General features: G+C 42.9%; 1 pseudogene; it reads right to left on the reverse strand.

The window, feature by feature from the left end:
- Nucleotides 1–2,586: 2,586 nt before the first annotated feature.
- On the reverse strand, nucleotides 2,587–20,236 carry LOC136140952 (zinc finger protein 836-like; annotated as a pseudogene).
- Nucleotides 20,237–22,527: the final 2,291 nt, after the last annotated feature.

A 22,527-nucleotide genomic window follows, 5' to 3' on the forward strand; every position in this document is an offset into this window, starting at 1 on the left:
ACATATACGTATGTTCCTGTATCTCTTCCCTCGTGTCTCCCTCCCTCCCACCCTCCCTATCCCACCCCTCCAGTGTTTTATTAAAGAGTCTCACATCATTTTTTGATGTTTGCCTACTTACAACTATATATTAAGATTCACCATAACCTCTCCTTATTTGGCCTATGTAGTGAAGAAGATCAAGTCTGAGGGCTTCCTTCTTTGATACCAACTGGAAGTTCAAACCATAACTGGTTAGCCTTCCCTAAGCCTGATCCAGTAATCACCTTAATACATCAAGTCATTAATCATTCCCTGTTATGTCAAACCATTTTTTGAACACCTTGGTATTCTTCCCTGTCCCCCTAGAAAGCGGAATTACATAACAAACATTCTCATAACACTTCAACATTAATATCAATCTAAATGACCAAACTAGCCTTTGCGTGGAGTTCCACCCTATCCCAGTAAATAGCCACAAGTGCAAACTAGCAACAACAAAAAACTGTTTTGGTGGTGATATGTGAAATTTCTAGTTTATCTATCAAGCAAAAATCTTCCCATTGTATGTTGTTTAGTGTTAATACTCAGGAACATTGTTATTTTCAAATTATTTTACTGAGCGGTTCAAGGACAAAAGTGAAACTGGATGATTTTAAATTTTTCTAATATTTTTTATGTGCTTCTATGTTCCTATTTTTCCTTCATGTAAATCAAGGTGCACGATGTTAGATTTACTGGGCACAAAAAAGGTCATGAACAAATACATTCATACACAGCATATTCATGAATAGGGATGAGGTTGCACACACATTCACAAGGTGGACTCACTTGCCCCCAAGACAGAAAACCAAGAAGTAATTGCAGTTTCACCCCTCGCAGGAATGTCACCTTAAACCAATCACTCTGGAGTTTCCTGAACACTAGTGAGGTAATCTGAAGGATAAGACTAAGACTTTGGTGCTACTTTCCCCCAAAAAAGGTAACCTTGCCTGAAAGAACCTTTTCTTTTACTAATAACATTCTTATCCCACCAAGTTACTGCCTATAAAAGCCTTCCAATTTGTACAGCACCGTTTAGGACCTCTTTAATTTCTAGGTGGGATACTGCCCAATTCATGAATCATTCAATACAGCCAATCAGATCTTTAAATTTACCCTGTTCAATTTTTGCATGTCAATAAAATACAGAGTCTGAAATAAACTGCTATGCTACTTGCATTATAGCCATCTGAATATTCTGGAATACAGTGGAGGGAATAATCAAGTCCAAATTATGAGTATATAATCCCCAAATTATATGTTGTTTGATTCCATATTCGAAAGAAATTGCTATAGATTCTTTCCACCCTGACAGCCTAATGGTGCATTCTTAGCGTTTATTGTAAAGCACCAAGACAGGATAAAACTGTGTTGGTAAAAGAAACAGGGTTCAACCAGGGTGATGAGGAGAGTGATTAAATTTTATTTTATCTGTGTGGTTTCTCTCCAGGATAAATATTCTGATATCTAGCGACAAGTAAGTAATAATTTGAAACATTGCCATATTTATTGCATTTTATTTACTTTACTTTTTTTTTTTTTTTTTGCTGCATTGGGTCTTCATTGCTGTGCGCGGGCTTTCTCTAGCTGCTCTAGATGCAGCGAGCGGGGGCTATTCTTCACTGTGGTGTGTGGGCTTCTCATTGTGGTGACTTCTCTTGTTGCAGAGCACGAGGCTCTAGGCACACGGGCTTCAGTAGTTGTGGTTCACAGGCTCAGTAGTTGTCGCTCGCGGGCTCTAGAGCACAGGCTCAGTAGTTGTGGCGCACTGGCTTAGTTGCTCCGTGGCATGTGTAATCTTCCCGGACCAGAGCTCAAACCTGTGTCCCCTGCATTGGCAGGTGTATTCTTAACCACTGCCCTACCAGGGAAGTCCCTATTGCATTTTAAAGTATGAAGTATTTGGTGAACCCTCAGTTTAAGGCACAAGCAAAAAGCTTTGCCATATTCAGTACATCTGTAATGTCCTGTTGCGTACAGATTATCTGATGATTGATGAAATGTGAGCCCCGAGTAAAGGTTTTTCCCATTCATTGCATTTGTGAGGTAATAATCTCCAGAATGAATTATTTGGTGAATGAATTTGTTGCCTAAAGTCCTGGTCAAAGTAAATACATTTACCTGATATTTCTCCAGTATGACTTTTCCAATGAAGCTAAGATGTGTACACTTGATAAAACCCTGGCTTAAAGTCCCTCACCAATATGGATTACCTGATACTAAGTTAGACTTCAAAGTACAATAAATGATTTGCCATACTCATTATATCTGTAAGGTTGCTCTCCAGTATGAATTTTTTGGTGCACCTTAAGGTACAAATTTTGACTAAAAACTATGAGACATTTATGACATTTCTACGATTACTGTCCAGTATGGCTTATCTGATGGTAAGCGAGGTTTTGCCACAGTCATGAATGTGCATGTTTCCTCTCACTATGAATCTCCCATGAATTTAAACTGTCAGTTTTGAATGAGGACCTTCCCATATATATCACATTAATATGGTTTCCCCTCTGTATCTATTATCTGATGTGTAGTGAAGGTTCAGATGTGAGTAAGGTCTTTTCAACACTCATTATTTTTGAAAGGTTTCCCTCCATTATGAATTCTCTGATGCTTTGCAAGGGTGCCTTTTTGACGAAAGACCTTGCTGCACTCATTACAGTTGTAAAGTTTCTCTCCAGTATGAATTCTCTTATGAACTGCAAGGTTTGACTTCCGACTAAAGATCTTGCCACACTCATTTTACATTTGTGAAGTTTCTCTCCAGAATGAATCCTCTGATGAACTGCAAGGTCTGAATTTCTACTGAAGGCCTTGCAACATATATGACATTTATGTAACTTCTCTGCTGTATGGATTATCTGATGACACCTGAGTTTTGAGCCCTGACTAAACGTTTTCCCACACTCATTGCATTTGTAAGGTTTCTCTCCAGTATGAATTCTCTGATGAGTTGCAAGGATTTGTTTTTGATTAAAGACCTTGCCACACTCGCTACATTTGTAAGGTTTCTCTCCAGTGTGAATTCTCTCATGAACTACAAGGTTTGATTTCTGACTAAACACCTTTACACATTCATTACATTTGTAAGGTTTCTCTCCAGTATGAATTCTCTGATGAACTATAAGGTTTGAATTTAGACTAAAGACTTTTTCACATATATCACATTTATGTAATTTCTCTCTGATATGGATGATCTGATGTCTACTGAGGTGTGATCCCTGAAAAAAGGTTTTGCCACACAGATTACATTTGTAAGGTCTTTCCCTGGGTGCTTTCTGGTATTTTGTCAGTAACGATGGATGCATAAAATCACTCTCATGTATATTAGAAATGTTGGTTTGGACACCAGAAGAAATTCCTTGAAGTGGTGAACGTAAGGCATTACTGCTAATAGTCTTGTCAGCTTGATTAAACTCATTAATTTTCTCTTCACTTTTAAAAATATGCATGTCATCCAGAAAGCTTAAGGCAAGGCTGTTTTCAATAAGCTCAACTCCTGCAGTACTTCTACCATGTCCATCTCTCTTACCAGTGAGATTTTGGTTATGGGTTATAGTCATGCCTTTGTAATTTCTTACCTCAGCTCTCCGCTGAGACTCAAGGTCATAAATATTTTCCTGGACAACCTTGAGGTAAAAATGTTTGATTTCATTCCTTTCATGTCTTCGCAGCATTATGGTTTGGAATACTTCTTCTCTATCAGTGTTTGCTTTTAGATGTAATTTCTTGATCACATGTATACAAGAAATATCTATGAGATACAAAGAATCATATGTATCCAACACATTGTAATTCATAAATAAATATTTCAAGTTACATATATGATACTACTCTAAAAATAGTACTTATTTCAAAGAGAGTTAAGAAACTACCTACAATGATCTTAAAAACTGTAGTAAAGCAAAAAAAACAGGATTCTTGGGGCTTCCCTGGTGGCTCCGTGGTAAGAATCCGCCTGCCAATGCAGGGGACACAGGTTCGAGCCCTGGTCCAGGAAGATCCCACATGCCACGGAGCAAATAAGCCTGTGTGCCACAACTACTGAGCCTGCACCCTAGAGACTGAGAGCCACAACTACTGAGCCCACGTCCTGCAACTAGTGAGCCCGCATGCCTAGAGCCCATGCTCCGCAACAAGAGAAGCCACCACAATGAGGAGCCTGCACACCACAATGAAGAGCGGCCCCCGCTCACTGCAACTAGAGAAAGCCCATGCACAGCAACGAAGACCCAATGCAGCCAAAAATAAAAATAAACAAATATTTTTTAAAAAGAATAGAATTCTTTACTAAAGAAAAAGTGATCAGAGGTAATTCTCATTATTTTGAGCACCCTATTTTCAAACAACCTATGACAAAAACTCTCACATTAAACAAACTGATATTAGCTATCAAATAAAGTGTATTTTTCCACCATGACCCCAAAGCACATGACAGTTCTGAATTGGAAAACTAATCTAGCACAAAGAAAGTGAAGAATTTGACAAAACAATTTAATCAACCAAATATTTTTCTAAATACCTCTTATAAAACTATGTACCTATGAAGAAGCATAAAACATTCTAAAAGTACAGAACAGTGGAAAACATAGGCAGAACACTTTAACATTAACCGGAGCAGTATATTTTTGGATCCACCTACTAGAGTAATGGAAAGTAAAACAAAAATAAAGAAATTGGATCTAATTAAACTCAAAAGCCTCTGCACAGAAAAGGAAGCATAAACAAGATGAAAAGACAACCTACAGAATGGGAGAAAATATTTGCAAATGATGCAACTGAAAAAGGGTTAATCTCCTAAATAAACAAACAGCTCATACAACTTAATATCAAAACAACAAGGACTTCCCTGGTGGTGAGTGGCTAGGAATCCACCTGCCAACGCAGGGGACACAGGTTCAAGCCCTGGTCCGGGAAGATCCCACATGCCGAGGAGCAACTAAGCCTGTGCACAACTACTGAGCCTGCACTCTAGAGCCCGCGAGCCACAACTACTGAGCCCACATGCCACAACTACTGAAGCCCATGTGCCTAGGGCCCAGGCTCTGCAATGAGAGAAGCCAACTGCAGTGAAAATCCCGTGCACCACAACAAAGAGTAGCCCCCACTCTCCGCAACTAGAGAAAGCCCATGGGCAGCAACAAAGACCCAATGCAGCCAAAATAAATAAATAAAATAAATTTATTTTTAAAAAAAACCCACCCAAAAACACTAATTGAAAAAGATACATACACTGCAGTGTTAATAGCAGCACTATTTACAATAGGCAAGACATGGAAGCAACCTAACTGTCCATCAACAGGTGAATGTATAAAGAAGATGTCATATATATATGCCATGGAATATTACTAAGCCATAAAAAAGAATGAAATAATGCTGTTTGAAGCAACATGGATGGACCTAGAGATTATCATACTAAGTGAAGTAAGCCAGACAGAGAAAGCCAAATATCATGTGATATGGCTTATATGTGAAATCTTTAAAAAAAAAAAAAAAAAAGGTACAAATGAACTTATTTACAAAATAAAAAGAGACTCACAGACATAGAAAACAAACTTATGATTACCAAAGGGGAAGATATGTATTTCTTTTTTAAAATGAATTTATTTATTTATTTATTTTTGTGCCACCAGGGAAGTCCAGGACTATGTATTTCAAAAGCAAGTTTCAGGGCTTCCCTGGTGGCACAGTGGTTGGGAGTCCACCTGCTGGTGCAGGGGACGCAGGTTCGTGCCCCGATCTGGGAGGATCCCGCATGCCGTGGGGCAGCTGGGCCCGTGGGCCATGGCCACTGGGCCTGCGCGTCCGGATCCTGTGATCCACGACGGGAGAGGCCACAGCAGTGGGAGGCCCGCGTATCACCAAAAAAAAAATAAAAATAAAAATATTTTAAAAAAGCAAGTTTCAGAGGCAAAATCATGCAAACTTAGAATACAAAATCAGGAAGGTAGACTAGGTAGAGCAGTACACGAGTGAAAAAAATACAAGATATGTTTGTCAGATATTATAGGACCTTCAGATGGAACCATGCACTCTACCCACAGATGCCAAACAAAAAGCCTGAAAGATGCACATATTCCCCCCATGAGGGACTGGGGATTAAAAAGAGGATCTCAGGACTTCCCTGGTGGCACAGTGGTTAAAACTCTGCGTTCCCAATGCAAGGAACAAGAGCCCACATGCACGCCACAACTAAAAATTCGCATGCCACAACTAAGGAACCCTCCTGATGCAACTAAGACCTGGCACAACCAAATTAATATAAAAAATAAAAACAAAATAAAAAAATTAAAAGAGGATCTCTCTGTACACTGTCCTTTCAGTTTTCCTAAGTAACAATAACAGAAGATCCAACCAACAGGGCTAGGACACACATCCCTGAACTGTGTGGCAAGAGGAGAACAAAAGAAGTAGACAGGACTTGAGACAGCTCCATGCAGGTTGTGAGGTGCCAGATGGAATCAAAGAGCAGCCAGTGTTTTCCCATCTTCTGTCTGGGTCTTCTAAAAACATCCAATGGCGATGGAACCAAGAAAGGTTCAGGGATTAGTCTGAGGCATCAACTCTTATCCATGTGGACTGAGAACTAAGCATCCAGTGGAATCATGCCCTGAAGGAGAGATGAGGGGGCAGGAGACTCCTTTAAAAAAATCCCACCTCATGCTACTCAAGGTCAAGTAACAACTAGTTCACAGGTACAAGATGGCAGAGTGTGGTAAATCACGATAAAGACTTTGCCTTTGTCTCTGGTAGAGCTACAGTACCACTGGAGGGTAAAAGAACACATTTTACATGCTGAAGGACAACGTGGTAAGTTGGGGAGAAGAAAAATTTCCTCTGAGGGTTCACAATAATAAATCATCTTCTGTATTCCCACAGAACTCTCCGATGAGGGGAGAGTTAACCAAACACTATTAATAACGAGGCTTCCTCTCGGCCCTTCTGAGATCTGACCTATGTTCACACTTTGATACGTGCTCAAAGGCATTCACATCACTCTCAACAGCCCAGCACTCTTTCTCTTGCTACAAAGTGAGTAAAATATTCAGCTGAGAAACAGAAATCCCTCCACACAAGAAGAAAGAAAGGTGATTTCCTGTGAATTTTCCAGAACTCTAATTCTTTGTTCAACTGGAGATTACAAATGAATCTAGAAAAATATTTCAAAAATTCACCTACTTTTCCCCTCCTTCTAAACGTACACGGAACAGTATAAAATGCAGAAATGTAGCTCACTTCCTAGAACTCCTAACTCAAAAGCACAGGAGTAGAAAAATAGGAACGTGGGTATATTAAAAGTTTACCATTCAGCTTTATGAATACATAAGCTCTGAAACAACCCCTGATAAATCATGAAGTGGGGAGATCATCTAAGGAAAGGTAGGATTAAACTCCTGATGCCACATCATGAAGCTTTTCAATGTCTGAGATAATAGGGATTTTGGATCAGTCAAGCAAACGGCCTCCCAAGAGGCCCAAAAGAGAAAATGGAAAGATACCCAAGGGCAGAGCCCAACTTCTAGAGGGAAGTTATCCTCACCTAGGGAGACCAGGTTCCTGTAGGTCTCCAACATCACGTCCCTGTACAAGACCCTCTGAGCAGGGTCCAGGCATTCCCATTCCTCCTGAGAGAATTCTATGGCCACATCCTTGAAGGTCAACTGTGTCTGAAATGAAAACACATTTAACCAAAGAGCCCTGAGGAGATTCTTATTTTCACACAAATGAGAAGAGGACAGAGGAGTAAGGATCAATTCAGTTGAAGTAAATATTCTGACAGATCCATGTAAAGCTATTTGAAGGAAATTGTCATTCTCTAATTTAATTTCTTAGGCTTTTTCTTAACATTATGATATACCCCATCAATCAATGGATTTTTTCCTTTTATAGTCAATACATAAAATACATACAAATAAAATTCAACAATGGATTGTCTATGCAGAAGTGTTACATATTATATTTTACACACTGAGTGATATTTAATATCTAGGTAAGCTACGCTATGGATGGTATCTTCAAGGATGATAGAGTCAACAGTGGCTTTTTTTTTTTTTGGCTGCATTGGGTCTTTGTTGTATCACTTGGGATCTTCATTGCAGCATGCGGGAGTTTTCGCTGCAGTGTGCAGGATCTTTTGTTCCAGCATGCGGGCAATCTGCTGTGGTGCGCAGGCTCCAGAGCACTTGGATTTCAGTAGTTGTGACTCACGGGCTCAGTAGTTGCGGCGCATGGCCTTAGTTGCCCTGCGGCACGTGGGATCTCACTTCTCCAACCAGGGATTGAACCTGAGTGCCCTGCATTGAAAGGCACATTCTTTTTCTTTTTAATAAATTTATTTACGTATTTATGCATTTATTTAATTTTTGGCTGCATTGGGTCTTCACTGCTGCACGTGGGCTTTCTCTAGTTGTGGTGAGCAGGGGCTACTCTTCGTTGCGGTGCACAGGCTTCTCATTGCGGTGGCTTCTCTTATTATGGAGCACAGGCTCTAGGAGCATGGGCTTCAGTAGTTGTGGCATGCAGGCTCAGTAGTCGTGGCTTGTGGGCTCTAGAGCACAGGCTCAGTAGTTGTGGTGCACGGGCCTAGTTGCTCTGCAGCATGTGGGACCCTCCTGGACCAGGGCTCAAACCCACGTCTCTTTCATTGGCAGGCAGATTCTCCATCACTGCGCCACCAGGGAAGCCCGGAAGGCCCATTAACCACTGGACCACCAAGGAAGTCCCCAACAGTGGCTTTAAAGAAAAGTCAAAATCTTAAATTATAATAAGGATAGCAACAGCAATGACTAAAGGTGTTTGCATATTTAACATATACTAAGCATTACTGCAAATGTTTTACAAGTGTAAGCTTTTAATCATCATCAGAGCTCATTAGAGAAAGATCTGTTCCCACATTACAGAGGAGAAAACTGTCAGAAACACACTGAGAAACTCAATTCAGGTCAAGAAACTAAGAAACAATACACAAGCACATAAACTAAGGAAGTTTGGCTCTTGATTTGAAGATCAAGAAGAAAAACTTAGGGCTTCCCTGGTGGCGCAGTGGTTGAGAGTCCGCCTGCCAATGCAGGGGATGTGGGTTCGTGCTCCGGTCCGGGAAGATCCCACATGCCGCAGAGCGGCTAGGCCCGTGAGCCATGGCCGCTAAGCCTGTGCGTCCGGAGCCTGTGCTCCGCAATGGGAGAGGCCACAACAGTGAGAGGCCCGCGAACCACAAAAAAAAAAAAAAAAAAAAAAAAAGAAGAAAAACTTAAGTAACAGAAAGAGAATTAAAGGTACACAGATAGAGGGTCACCTGAGAAAACTTAACTTCAAGGAGAACACCACGGAAGGGCATAAAATGTCATTATAGATGTGGACACACACACAAATGCACATAAAATGTTAGTAATCTTACTACTATTTGAACCATTAACATGATAGTGTAAAAAATACAAGGCCAAAGAATATATTTAAGATACAATTGGGGGAGTTCCCTGGTGGCACAGTGGTTAAGAATCCACCTACCAATGCAGGAGACATGGGTTCGAGCCCTGGTCTGGGAAGATCTCACACGCCTCGGATCAACTAAGCCCGTGAGCCACAAGTACTGAGCCTGTACTCTAGAGCCTGGGTGCCACAACTACTCAGCCCATGTGCCACAACTACTGAAGCCCACGCACCTAGGGCCCGTGCTCCACAACAAGAGAAGCCACTGCAATGAGAAGCCTGCACACCACAACGAAGAGTAGCCCCTGCTCGCCGCAACTAGAGAAAGCCCGTGCGCAGCAACGAAGACCCAACGCAGCTGAAAATAAATAAATTAAATAAATAATTTTAAAAAAAAAGATACAATTGGAACTACAATTAGGTATAACACAGACTGATTGAACTACAATTAGGTATAACACAGACTTATGAAATCATGTTGTCTTTTATCAAAACCACAGACTTGGGACTTCCCTGGTGGCGCAGTGGTTAAGACTCCACACTCCCAATGCAAGGGGCCCGGGTTCGATCCCTAGTCAGGGAACTAGATCCCACATGCATGTGGCAACTAAGAGTTCGCATGCCAAATCTAAGGAGCCCATGTGCCACAACTAAAGAGCCTGTGAGCTGCAACTAAGGAGCCCACCTGTGGGAACTAAGACCCGGCACAACCAAGTAAATAAATAAATAAATATTAAAACCAAAACAAAACATAGACTTGCAAATCCATGAACTCATGGACACATATGTAAACACACAATCAACTGGAATGAGAGGAGTTCTCGTGAACATATTTTTTCATCATCAATGGTACTCATGTGAATTTTAGCACCTTTGGGACCATGAAAAAGTATCAACGTCACTAAATAGTACTAATGTGAACAGTGTAGGACACTTAAATTCCAATCTCTATAAAATACCTAGAGTCAAAAATATAAATAAAATTTTATCCACTAAAATGTACACAAGTAGGTATTAACAAATGCAAAACAGTTTGTGTACTCCACCCATAAAACACTGATTCAAAATTAGAAAAGTTATTACTGTTATATACTAATTAAATAGATTAAGAAAAAAATTATCACAATATTAAAGTTTACAATTATGTGTAGAATTAAAAATCTTCACAAAAAACAATATTGAAAAAACATATCATTATTAAGCAAGAAGATTTCAACAAACATCATGATCAGAAGGAAACACCCAATGCATACCCTCAAAAGTTACAGTAAAGGGGGCTGGCCAGGACTCCTGCCTTTCACCACCGTACAGTGTGCCTGAGCAAGGACCACTAGAGGAAGTAACAGGAGGAAAAACAGAGACCCAGAGTGAGAAACAGAGAGACAGTAGGTCAAAGAGTAAAAACGGTGAACATTTACAAACCTAAGAACATCAAAAGGCGAAAAGTGAATGAATGAGAAAGATATTCCAGGACTTCCGGTGGCTCAGTGGTTAATAATCGCCTGCCAATGCAGGGGTCATGGGTTTGATCCCTGGTCCGGGAAGATCCCACATGCTGCAGAGCAACTAAGCCCGTGCACCACAACTACTGAGCCTGTGCTCTAGGGCCCGCATGCCGCAACTACTGAGCCTGCGTGCTGCAACTACTGAAGCCCGCGCACCTAGAGCCCATACTCCACAACAAGAGAAGCCACCGCAATGAGAAGCCCGAGCACTGCAACGAAGAGTAGCCCCTGCTCGCCACAGCTAGAGAAAGCCCACACACAGTAACGAAGACCCAACGCAGCCAAAATAAATAAATAACCTTAAAAAAAAGATATTCCATGCTAAAAAGAGCAGAGGTGACAATCTTATATCAGACAAATTTAATTAAAGAGAAAAACTGACACAAGACACAAAGGGTATTATATAATAATAAAACATACAAATCACCAAGAAGATATAACAAATATATATATATATATATATACATATATATATATATGTACATACATCTAACATTAGACCTCCCTGCGATATGGAGCAAACATTAACAGAAATATAGAAAGAAATAGACTAGAGCAAAACGTTGAGTAAGAGACTTCAATACTCCAGTTTTACATATGCATGAAAACAAAAAGAAGGTCAATAAAGAAACAGAAGACTTGGGCAACACCATAGAACAACTGTACCTAACAGACATGTACAGAACACTCCACCCAACAACAGCAGAAAACACATCCTTCAGGAGCACATGTGAAACATTCTCCAAGACGGAACATACCTTATACCACAAAACCAATCTTAACAAATTTAAGATGATTGAGGTGATAAAAAAATATCTTCTCCAAACACAATGAAATTTGGAATTCCCTGTCGTCCAGTCATTAGGGCTCTGTGCTTTCACCACCAAGGGCCCGGGTTCAATCCCTGGTCAGAGAACTAAGAGCCCACCAGCCGAAGTGGCCAAATAAATAAATAAATAAGCACAATGAAATGATACTAGAAATAAAGAGCAGATGGAAAACAGGAAAATCCCCCCAATGTGGAAATTAAGCACCTCATTCTTAGAGAAGCAGTGGGTCAAAGAGGAAATTATAAGGAAACGGGAAAAACATCTGAATAAAAATTAAAACACAGCATACCAAATTTATCACAGGTAACCAAAGCTGTACTAATATGGAACTCTACACTGATAAATGCTTACAACAAAAAAAGGGAAAGATGCACACTCTGTACTACTGTTCAAGAAAGTAATAAACCTCCTAGCTAGAGCCATTAGACAAGAAAGAGAATTCTAAGCTACGCAAATTGAAAAAGAAGTCAAATTATCTTTTCTTTTAGGTGACAAGGTTATAGATGTACAAACTAAAAAGGTTCCACAGTAAAACAACTATTTCAAAGAACAACTTTACAAAAGCTGGAGCATAAAACATCAGCACGCAAAACTCAGCTGCATTTCTGTACACAATGAACAATGTCCAAGAAAATTAGAAAACGATTCAATTTACCATAGCATTCAAAGGAACAGAATATTTAGGAAAGCATTAGCGAAGGAGGTGCAAGACTTGTATACTGAAAACTACTAAATGCTGCAAAAAGAAGTCCAAGGAGATACAAATAAATAGAAACATACCCTGTACTCATGGATTGGAAGACATAATACTCTTAAAATGACCATATTACCCAAAGTGCTCTATAGATGCAATGGACTCCCTATCAAAATTTCAATGGCAATGTTTGCAGTAATAGAAAAAATCATACTAAAATTCATATGGAATCTCAAGGGATCCCAAAGAGCCAAAATACTTCTGAAAAAGAAGATGGAGGCCGTCGTATTTGGATGTCAAAACATATTACAGAGTAATCAAGATGATGCTGTACTGGCAGAAACACAGACACATAAACCAATGGAACAGACGAGAATATCAAAAATAAGCCTTTGAATATATATAAAATGTATAGACAAGGGTGCCAAGATTACGAAGGGGAACTGCAGTCTCAATAACAAATGGTGCAGAGAAACTAGATCTATTAGCAAAAAGATGAAGCTGTAAATCTACCTACAGCAAAGGTAAAAACTTCTGTGTCATAGGATACAACCCAGAGTAAAAAGACAACCTCTGAGGGACTTCCCTGGTGGCACAGTGCTTAATAATCCACCTGCCAAAGCAGGGCACACGGGTTGAAGCCCTGGTCCAGGAAGATCCCACGTGCCGCGGAGCAAATAAGTAGTTACGCGTGCGCCACAACTACTCAGCCTGCGCTCTAGAGCCTGCGAGCCACAACTACTGAAGCCTGCACACCGAGAGCCCGTGCTCTGTAACAAGTGAAGCCACCGCCATGAGAAGCCCACGCACTGCAACGAAGAGGAGCCCCCGCTCGCACCAACTAGACAAAAGCCCACGCACAGCAACAAAGACCCAATGCAGCCAAAAATAAATAAATAAATAAATTTATTTTTAAAAAAAAAAGAAAGACAACCTCTGAGGAATGGAGGTAATGAAAGTGATATGAAGAATTTCCAACTGTCAGAGATTTAGGTTGATTTCAAGACTAAATTTGCGAATGGACTAAAACACCCTCTATCACTGATGTCTGTTTCTGAACTTTCCATTCCATTCACAATCATTAAGAGCTGAAGTTCAGTGATTCACTCGTTTAGCTTAATTGCCTTAAAAAAGTCTGAACAAATTGCCCATAATTGGTATGATTTCCAGATTTTACCAGGTATTGTGCATATTAGTATCTGACTTCCATGTGCAGCATCTTTATACTTGTTTACAGAGAGTGGACAGTGCATCCAGATGGGGCCCTAAAAAATCCCGGCTGTCCAATAGCACTGACACCACGTCTCTAATCCATGGGTGTGAAGCCCTGCCCAGTGGGGACTCCTCACAAGTTCCAGGTCACTGAGTCATGGGGAGACAGGATCTAAGTGGAGATGACAGGCCCTGAGGGAAGGACCCGGGTGACAGTGAATGTACAGGTGGCAGGCAGGACACTTCAGAGTCAGAGATTAGTGAGTCCAAAGAAGGGCATCTCAGGAAGGACAGACAGAAGAATCAGCTGAGAATACGACTACCTGAGAAAGAGCCATTTCTGACTCCTTTTCTTTCCTCTTCCTCCTCTTCCGGGCTTCTTACCCAGGTAGCGATACTCTTTAGATGTTGACCCTGAAAGTTGGAAACATGCCCTTTAATGCTTGGAATCAACACACCTCCTTCCTGAGTCACCACCACACACACAGGGAAGCCCTCAGCATGTGGAACAGACGGTCCTCTGTTGCCCACTGTCCCAGGGGGCACTCAGGACAGTAAACTCCCACACAGAGACCTACACAGGAGTTTCCCCACCCTTTCTTCAGATCAGGCTCCCCTCCTGGTGAGGCCCTCACGTACCCAGCAGCAGCGGGCACCTCAGCTGGACCCGACGATCCCCTGCAGGTCACAGACCAGCCCTGCTCCATCCCCACGCAGAGCAGAGCCCTCACCCTCAGCCCAGATCTCAGCCCTCAGGAATGGGGGGACTCAGAGTCCTGATGTTCAATGATGCATCCGGATTGGAATCACCTGGGGCACCTCAAATATTATTGAGGTTGGACCCCACACCGACAATATTAAGTGAAATCTCTGGTCAAAGGGTACAAAACATGTATATGAAAAATGCCTCAGTGATCTAATGGGAAGCCTGTGTTGAGCAACACCCGCAGGAGCCTAGTCCAGCACAGCCCCCACTTTCTTTTTTTTTTCTAGCTTTACTGAGGTGTAATTGATGAGTAAGAATGGTGTACGTGAGTCATCGGATGTCGTTATTTTACACATGCAAACACTATGCAATAATAATCACAATAAAGTAACTTTCAATTCCATCAACTCACAGTAATCTCTGTATCTGTGTGCTGAGAACACTTAAGTATTACTCTCTGGAAATTCCAAGTACATAATAACACAGTGGATTCACCATAGTCAGCATGCTGTACATGAGATGTATATGTTGTACACATTTACAACTGAATGTTGTATCCTTCGACCAACATCTCCCCAGTTACCACACTACCCAAACCCTCGTAAGAACCTTTATACTCTACGGCTCTATAAGTCTGATATTTCTACTTTCCACAAAAAATGTCTGTCTTTTTCTGTCATAATAATGTCATAATTTATGGATGACATAAATTTTCTACATCCATTCACTTGTCAACAAACATTTGGTTCTTTCAACATCTTGCCTGCTGTGAATAATGCAGTAATGGTCAATGGAGGGCAAATATTTCCCTCACTATAATGATTTTGTTTCCTTTGGATAACTAGCCAGAGGAAGGTGTCATACACTGTTTGCCTGTTCTATGTTTTTTTTTTTGCGGTACACGGGCCTCTCAACTGTTGTGGCCTCTCCTGTTCCGGAGCGCTCCGGACGCACAGGCTCAGCGGCCATGGCTCACGGGCCCAGCCGCTCTGCGGCATGTGGGATCTTCCCGGACCGGGGCACGAACCCGTGTCCCCTGCATCGGCAGGCAGACTCTCAACCACTGCGCCACCAGGGAAGCCCCTGGTGTTAAAGTTTTGAAAAATCGACACTATAATGTTAGAAAAGAATGATATGAGTTGATTGTAGAAGACCAAAAATTATTCCAGAAAGAAATACTTATTTATAGGAAAGGAGAAATTGAATGAACTAAGATTTATTCCAACTTACAAAACAAATGATACAGAATAGAGAAAGAAAAACTAAATGCATTACACACACAAAAAATACTTTAAATAAATGTTCCTCTAAAAAGGCACCATGTAGTGACAGAGTCAGTCATTTCTTGCCCCAGGTGTCCTCTCCCCTGACCTCTACTCCATGCCAGGAAAAGGGAAGGGCGTGACCCACAACTAAGTGAATCAAGTCACTGTCCCCCTGGCTGAACAGGGATTGCAAATGGAAGTTATCTTCTCATATAAATAATTACAAAATGCATAAGCCTGTAGTCAGCAGGTTTGCAATTCTCATCCTCATTTGTATAATTTAAACAAATTTTAAATGTACTATATTCTAAAACCACAAATCATATATCACGACTTAATCATCCATATCCAAACAACTCACCATCCAACTGCATCCAGCTCCCACCACCTACCTGCACTACTATGTGTTTCCATTTCATTCCGTTTATCTGTCTCCCTAGTTTTCTCCGTCTACGTCTCTCCTCCGCTCTCCTGCTGTTCCTGCACTCTTCTCTATTTCCTCCCTCACACCTGGCCTGCCCCACTCTGCAACCTGTTCCCTTGTTCCTCTTTCTCCCCCACCTCCGCTCCCTGTCTACCCTCTGGGTTACACCTCTTCTGGTCCCCTTACATTCCGTTCCTCCCCACTCGCCGGCACTTCAGTTGGCGACGCTTCCTTCCTGCTCTGTCTTCCTCTGCTCTTCGTGTCCCCCTTTGTCCTCTTTCTCTCCCAGCAACTGTTGCTCTGAAAGCCTTCGTTCCACCTTTTATCCTCTCCCGGACTCACTGTGTGCAGGGCCTCACCACTGCTGCCCTCGCTCCTACCAGGCCTCTCGCCATGCTGCTCACCCGGAGATCCGGCTTTTTAAATTTACTTCTCTATTTTATTCGCCCGCTAGTTTCAAGGCTAAATCTATTTCATTTCACTATCTCTTTGCAAGTCCCTCAGCCACCGTCTAAGTTCCCACTGGTTCTCCCTCATTCTTTTCTGCTTCTCAGTTTTTCTATCCCTCTCTCGGTCGCTCTGTCTCTGCTTCTCCTGATCCCCCTTCGCCCCCATATTTAGAAAGACGGCGAGTGAATAAGATGCCCGCCTACCGCAAGAGGCCATTTTCCACCTGAGTTGAACTTGGGACGGAAGAACCATGGCTGTCCACAAGGCTGGCGCAGGTCACGTCCCCCTACGCGGGATGAGGAGAAGGGCTGACCAGGAAAGAAGCCTGTGGAGCAGAAGGACCGGCCTGAGGAGACGCGAGGACAGAGGCGCTGGGAGGGAGGGAGGGGGTCTCAGGAGAGGGGCGGGCTCTGCAGAACCCCAGGACCGGGGAGAGGACGCGGCCTGTCCGGGAGCGGGGCGGCCGGCGTTGCCCTCCAGGGGCCGAGAGGGCGAGGCTAGGGGTGGGGTGGAGGGCGAATCCACCTCGCGGTCAAGGACTTTACAAGGGGAGGCCGAGACAGTTAACAGGTTGTAAGCAGCGAAGTGTTGCGAAAGGTGGTGTCTACGTGGACCGAAGGTAGAAAATACAGGGCAAGGACCATCCTCAGAGAAATTTACAACCCGAAGAGAAAAGATTCCCGAAAAGATTCAGACCGGCTAGATCTGAATTTACCTGGGGTAAATTCAGGGGCGGGTGTGGGGATTTTAGGTCCGTAGTCACTCACAAGACCCTGAGGAGGTAGTAGGAGAGGCCCGCAGCGAAACTTTTCAGCAGAAAGGAGAAGCTCACTCTGTCGAAAGACCTTCACGCTCCACTCTCCACTTCCAGGTCCTATGGAAACTACTAGCGCCCGATTAAAAGCAGGGCTTCCGGGGGGCGGGGCCTGGGCAGAGCGCTTCCGGCGAGGGGCGGGGCGAGGAGAGTGCCCAGTTCGGCCGCAGGGAGAGGGAGAAGGAGGGGCAGGGGGCGGGCACTGTAAGGTGCTTCCCAGTCAGCTCATGTGCTTCCTTTAAGTTACTGTCTGTAAGTTTTTTTGTTTTATTTTGCTTTGATAGGTAAGAAGTGGATTTATTTAGAGAGAAACATACTACACAGACAGAAGGTGGGCCATCTCAAAATGGGAGAGGACTTGCAGTGGTTGAGAGTCCGCCTGCCGATGCAGGGGACACGGGTTCGTGCCCCGGTCCGGGAAGATCCCACAAGCCGCGGAGCGGCTGGGCCCGTGAGCCATGACCACTGAGCCTGTGCGTCCGGAGCTTGTGCTCCGCAACGGGAGAGGCCACAACAGTGAGAGGCCCGTGTACCGCAAAAAAAAAAAATTGGATTCGTGACTTAGCCTTATAATCAGATTCTCCTCTATTGTTCTGTGTTTAATGAAATGTACCACCACTGACTCATTTCCCTGATTGGAAACATGGAAGTCCACACTGAAACGTCTTTTTTGCCAACATGGCTAGTTTGAAATTTTCCATAATACAGACTAATCTTTCTAATAAACATCCCAAAATTTATTCCGGTCACTGAAACTTTTAAAAAATGTTATGTCTTCATATGTATGCTACACCAGGACATTCTGCTCATTTTGACTGAAAATATTTTAAATGCTAATATCCCTATGTAAACATCATGTTTCAATTGATTGCCATTTCTCTATGGATGAAATCTTCCACCTGTAGGGATGTAGGAAAACATACTTTGTAGTAAATGTTTAACGACAGATATTGCCATAAAACTATTGAGGTAGAAATGAAGTTATTGCATAGTTGATAATCTAGTTTTACTTTCTTTAGGGTACATATTAAAGAGAATATACCTCCCCACTAAATGCCCTTAGAAATATGGCAAAGTTAATTATTCCTCAGATGAAAATAAATCCCAATGTCATCTGAATACTATATATTTTACAGGCTTATAAGAGAACTTTCAGCAATAGAACACAAACAGCTAAAATACATTACAGTTTAAAAATCAAAGGTAAATTTCTAATTACTCTCATAATGAACATATAGTGAATTTGAAATTGCATTATATTTAGTTATTATTGACTTAAGTATATTATGATGTAAACAAGTTTTTCTCAAAGCTCTTTGAAGGTAATTCAGGATAAGCGTTTTGCAAAATAAGGCAGTTCTCATCAAAAGAGAAAAATTTTTTCTTATTGCCCTTCCTCCTTTTATTTATTTATTTATTTTTTGCAGTATGCAGGCCTCTCACTGTTGTGGCCTCTCCCGTTGCGGAACACAGGCTCCGGACGCGCAGGCTCAGCGGCCATGGCTCACGGGCCTAGCCGCTCCGCGGCATGTGGGATCCTCCCGGACTGGGGCACGAACCCGTGTCCCCTGCATCGGCAGGCGGACTCTCAACCACTGCGCCACCAGGGAAGCCCTCCTTTTATTTTATCTATATGAAATGATGGATGCTAATTAAACATATTGTGGTAATCATTTCACAATACAGGGAAGTCAGACTATTTTGCTTTACACCTTAAACATATAGTGATGTATGTAATTGTATAAAAAGACGTTTATACAACTCACTGTGTAAAGACTTGGTTTTAAAACGGCAAATAGTTAAAACACGTTAGCAAAAAAACCCCTACAATTTATAACAATTTTAAAAATAATTTTATTTATTTATTATTTGGCTGTGTTGCTGTGTGTGGGCTTTCTCTAGTTGCGGCGAGCGGGCCCTACTCTTTGTTGCGGTGCGCAGGCTTCTCATTGCGGTGGCTTCTCTCATTGTGGAGCACGGGCTCTAGGCGTGTGGGCTTCAGTAGTTGTAGCACGTGGGCTCAGTAGTTGTGGCTCATAGGCTCTAGAGCGCAGGCTCAGTAGCTGTGGCACACGGGCTCAGTTGCTCCGCGGCATGTGGGATCTTCCCGGACCAGGGCTTGAACCTGTGTCCCCTGCATTAGCAGGTAGATTCCCAACCACTAGCGCCACCAGGGAAGTCCAATTTATGACAATTTTGGAAACGTTTTGCTCTTTTTGAAGCAACGGTTACTGACCTAAATTATCACTTGCCTTAGTCCTCCAGTCTCAGACCCTACGTCTGGTCCCTGAGTCTCTGGAACTGAGCAGTTTGTTAAATTTGGCCTTTGGAGTGAAAGGGGAATAGAAACGGGGAAGCTATTCTGCAGGGTGTCAGTATGAAATAGCCCATTCGACCCAGGGAGAGTTTTGTATTTCTCATTTTAGTGTATAATACAGAGACAAGTTCAGTTCTTATTTCCTACTGCTAAAATTAATTCTAATTGCACAAAATGTTCCTGGAGCCAACCACTGCCCCATGCCCACCAGTCTAGGAGACTCACATTTCCAGAAACCTGAATAACTTTGGCCTTACTAGCAGGACATGAGAGCAACCTACTGTTAGAAACAGATTTTATTTAAACCGTGTTCAACTTCTTTATAGGAAACATCTTAGTTTACGACATAACTGGCCACCACAATCGTAAGCTTTAACTTAAAATTTTTACAGGCTGCAATTTGAAACAAGCCAGTCAAGTACAGGGAAACACCTTCCGGCCCCTCCCCCTTCCCAGCCCTCCCGCGTTCCCTTCCCGGACAGGGTTCCCCTCACCGACCCCCAAACACTGCCGTAGCGGTCCGTCCAGGCCCCGCCCCGGCCGGTCGGCCTCTTCACGAGGCGCATGCGCAGTTCTCTACGGCCCCGGAAATGGAATTCTTGGAACGAAGTAGCAACGCAGAGCGTTTCTCTTTGCTAGTTGAAATCTGTGCTTCGCGGTCCCTTTACTCCATCCTCAGGGTTTTGGAGTCATTGCGGTCTTTTAATTCCCACTTCCGCCCCTCCTCCCCATGTAAATCACTGTTACTGATCGCGGACCGTTTCCCTTTGGGTTTCAAATTTCTCTGAGGCCAGTACCGAAGCCCTTGCCTTTTCTGCTTTCGGTCCACATAGAAACCGCCTTTCAGGACATTTTCCTGCTTGAAACCCTTTAGTACCTCCGCATTTGGCAAAACTGGTTCTATGACCTTGCCTTTATGTGAAGGGAGTGAGAAATTAGGGGAATACATGGCTATGCGTGAGAAGCTAGTAGAGTGAGTAACGTCAGTAGACTGGAATGGTCTCCATCATACATAACGAGCAAAGTGTAAATATCATATATATATGTAGCACTTTTGTTGTAAAAAATACACCTAAAAATAATATGAAAGGTATCTTATTTTTGGCTGCATTGGGCCTTTGTTGCTGCTCGTGGGCTTTCTCTAGTTGCGGTGCGCGGGCTTCTCATTACAGTGGCTTCTCTTGTTGTGGAGCACGGGCTCTAGGCACGCGGGCCCAGTAGTTGTGGCTCACGGGCTCTAGAGCGCAGGCTCATCAGTTGTGGTGCATAGGCTTAGTTGCTCCGCAGCATGTGGGATCTTCTCAGACCAGGGCTCGAACCCATGTCCTCTGCATTGGCAGGCAGATTCTTAACCACTGCACCACCTGGGAAGTCCAAGGTATCCTTTAAAAAAAATATTTGGCTGCGTTGGTTCTAGATCTTTAGTTGTGGCATGCACATGGGATCTAGTTCCCTGACCAAGGATGCAACCCGGACCCTCTGCATTGGGAGTGTGGAGTCTTAGCCACTGGACCGTTAGGGAAGTCCCAGGAATCTTTATTATTTTTTAAAAATAAATTTATTTTTGGCTGCATTGGGTCTTTGTTGCTGCGCCCAGGCTTTCTCTGGTTGCTGCAAGCAGGGGCTACTCTTAGTTGCGGTGTGCGGGCTTCTCATTGCGGTGGCTTCTCTTGTTGCGGAGCATGGGCTCTAGGTGTGCAGGCTTCAGTTGTGGCACATGGGCTCAGTAGTTGTGGCTCGCGGCTCTAGAGCACAGGCCAGGCTCTAGTTGTGGTGCATGGGCTCAGTAGTTGTGGCTTGCAGGCTCTAGAGCGCAGATTCAGTAGCTGTGGCACATGGGCTTAGTTGCTCTGCGGCATGTGGGATCTTCCCGGGCCAGGGCTCCAACCCGTGTCCCCTGCCTTGGCAGGCAGATTCTTAACCACTGAGCCACCAGGGAAGAGGGAAGTCCCAGGTATCTTATTAAAAAAAGGAAATATGGGACTTCCCTGGCGGTCCAGTGGTTAAGACTCTGCACTTCCACTGCAGGGCAGCAGGTTGGATCCCTGGTCGGCGAACTAAGATCCTAAATGCAGTGTGGCTCGGTCAACAACAACAACAAAATATATATATATGCTTGGGAATTCCCTGGCGGGCCCTGAGGTTTCACTGCAGAGGGCCAGGGTTCAATCCCTGGTTGGGGAAATATGATTCTGCAAGCTGCACGGTGCGGTCAAAAAAAAAAAATATATATATGCTTGAGAACGGATTGTAATGTGGATACTTGTAGTACATATATTTGATATAATTTTGATGTTTGGGAGTCAATATTTTGTATGTGGACAATGAAAAAATTAAAAATGATAAGAATCATTTCATGTCCAGAAACATATAGCTTTCTGGAATGCCTTGGCAGTCCAATGGTTAGGATTCCAAGACTTCACTGGCGAGGGCCTGGGTTCAACCCCTGGTCGGGGAACTAAGATCCTGCAAGCCCTGCTACCAGGCCAAAGAAAGAAACATAACTTTAAAATAACATTTTAAGGGGGAGTTCCCTGGCGGTTCAGTGGCTGGGACTCCGCGCTTTCACTGCAGGAGGCACGGGTTTGATCCCTGGTCGGGGAACTGGGATCCCACAAGCTGTGCAGTGGGGCCAAGAGAATTGTTTTTAAGTGAATGATTAAACAAATAAATAATAAAATAAAAATTAAAGTAGCATTTTAAGTGCCTACCCTCAATTGAATATAATCTGTAGTTTCAAGGAAATCTTATTTAATTCTCTATTCCTCTATAGGAAGTACTTAAGGTAGCTTCTCCAATTCTGATCATCCCTCAGATATAACAGGTATGTTAATATCACATAGTAGTTTAATAGTAA

Source organism: Phocoena phocoena, chromosome 20, assembly GCF_963924675.1.
Source record: "Phocoena phocoena chromosome 20, mPhoPho1.1, whole genome shotgun sequence".
In the NCBI taxonomy this organism is placed as follows: Eukaryota; Metazoa; Chordata; class Mammalia; order Artiodactyla; family Phocoenidae; genus Phocoena; species Phocoena phocoena.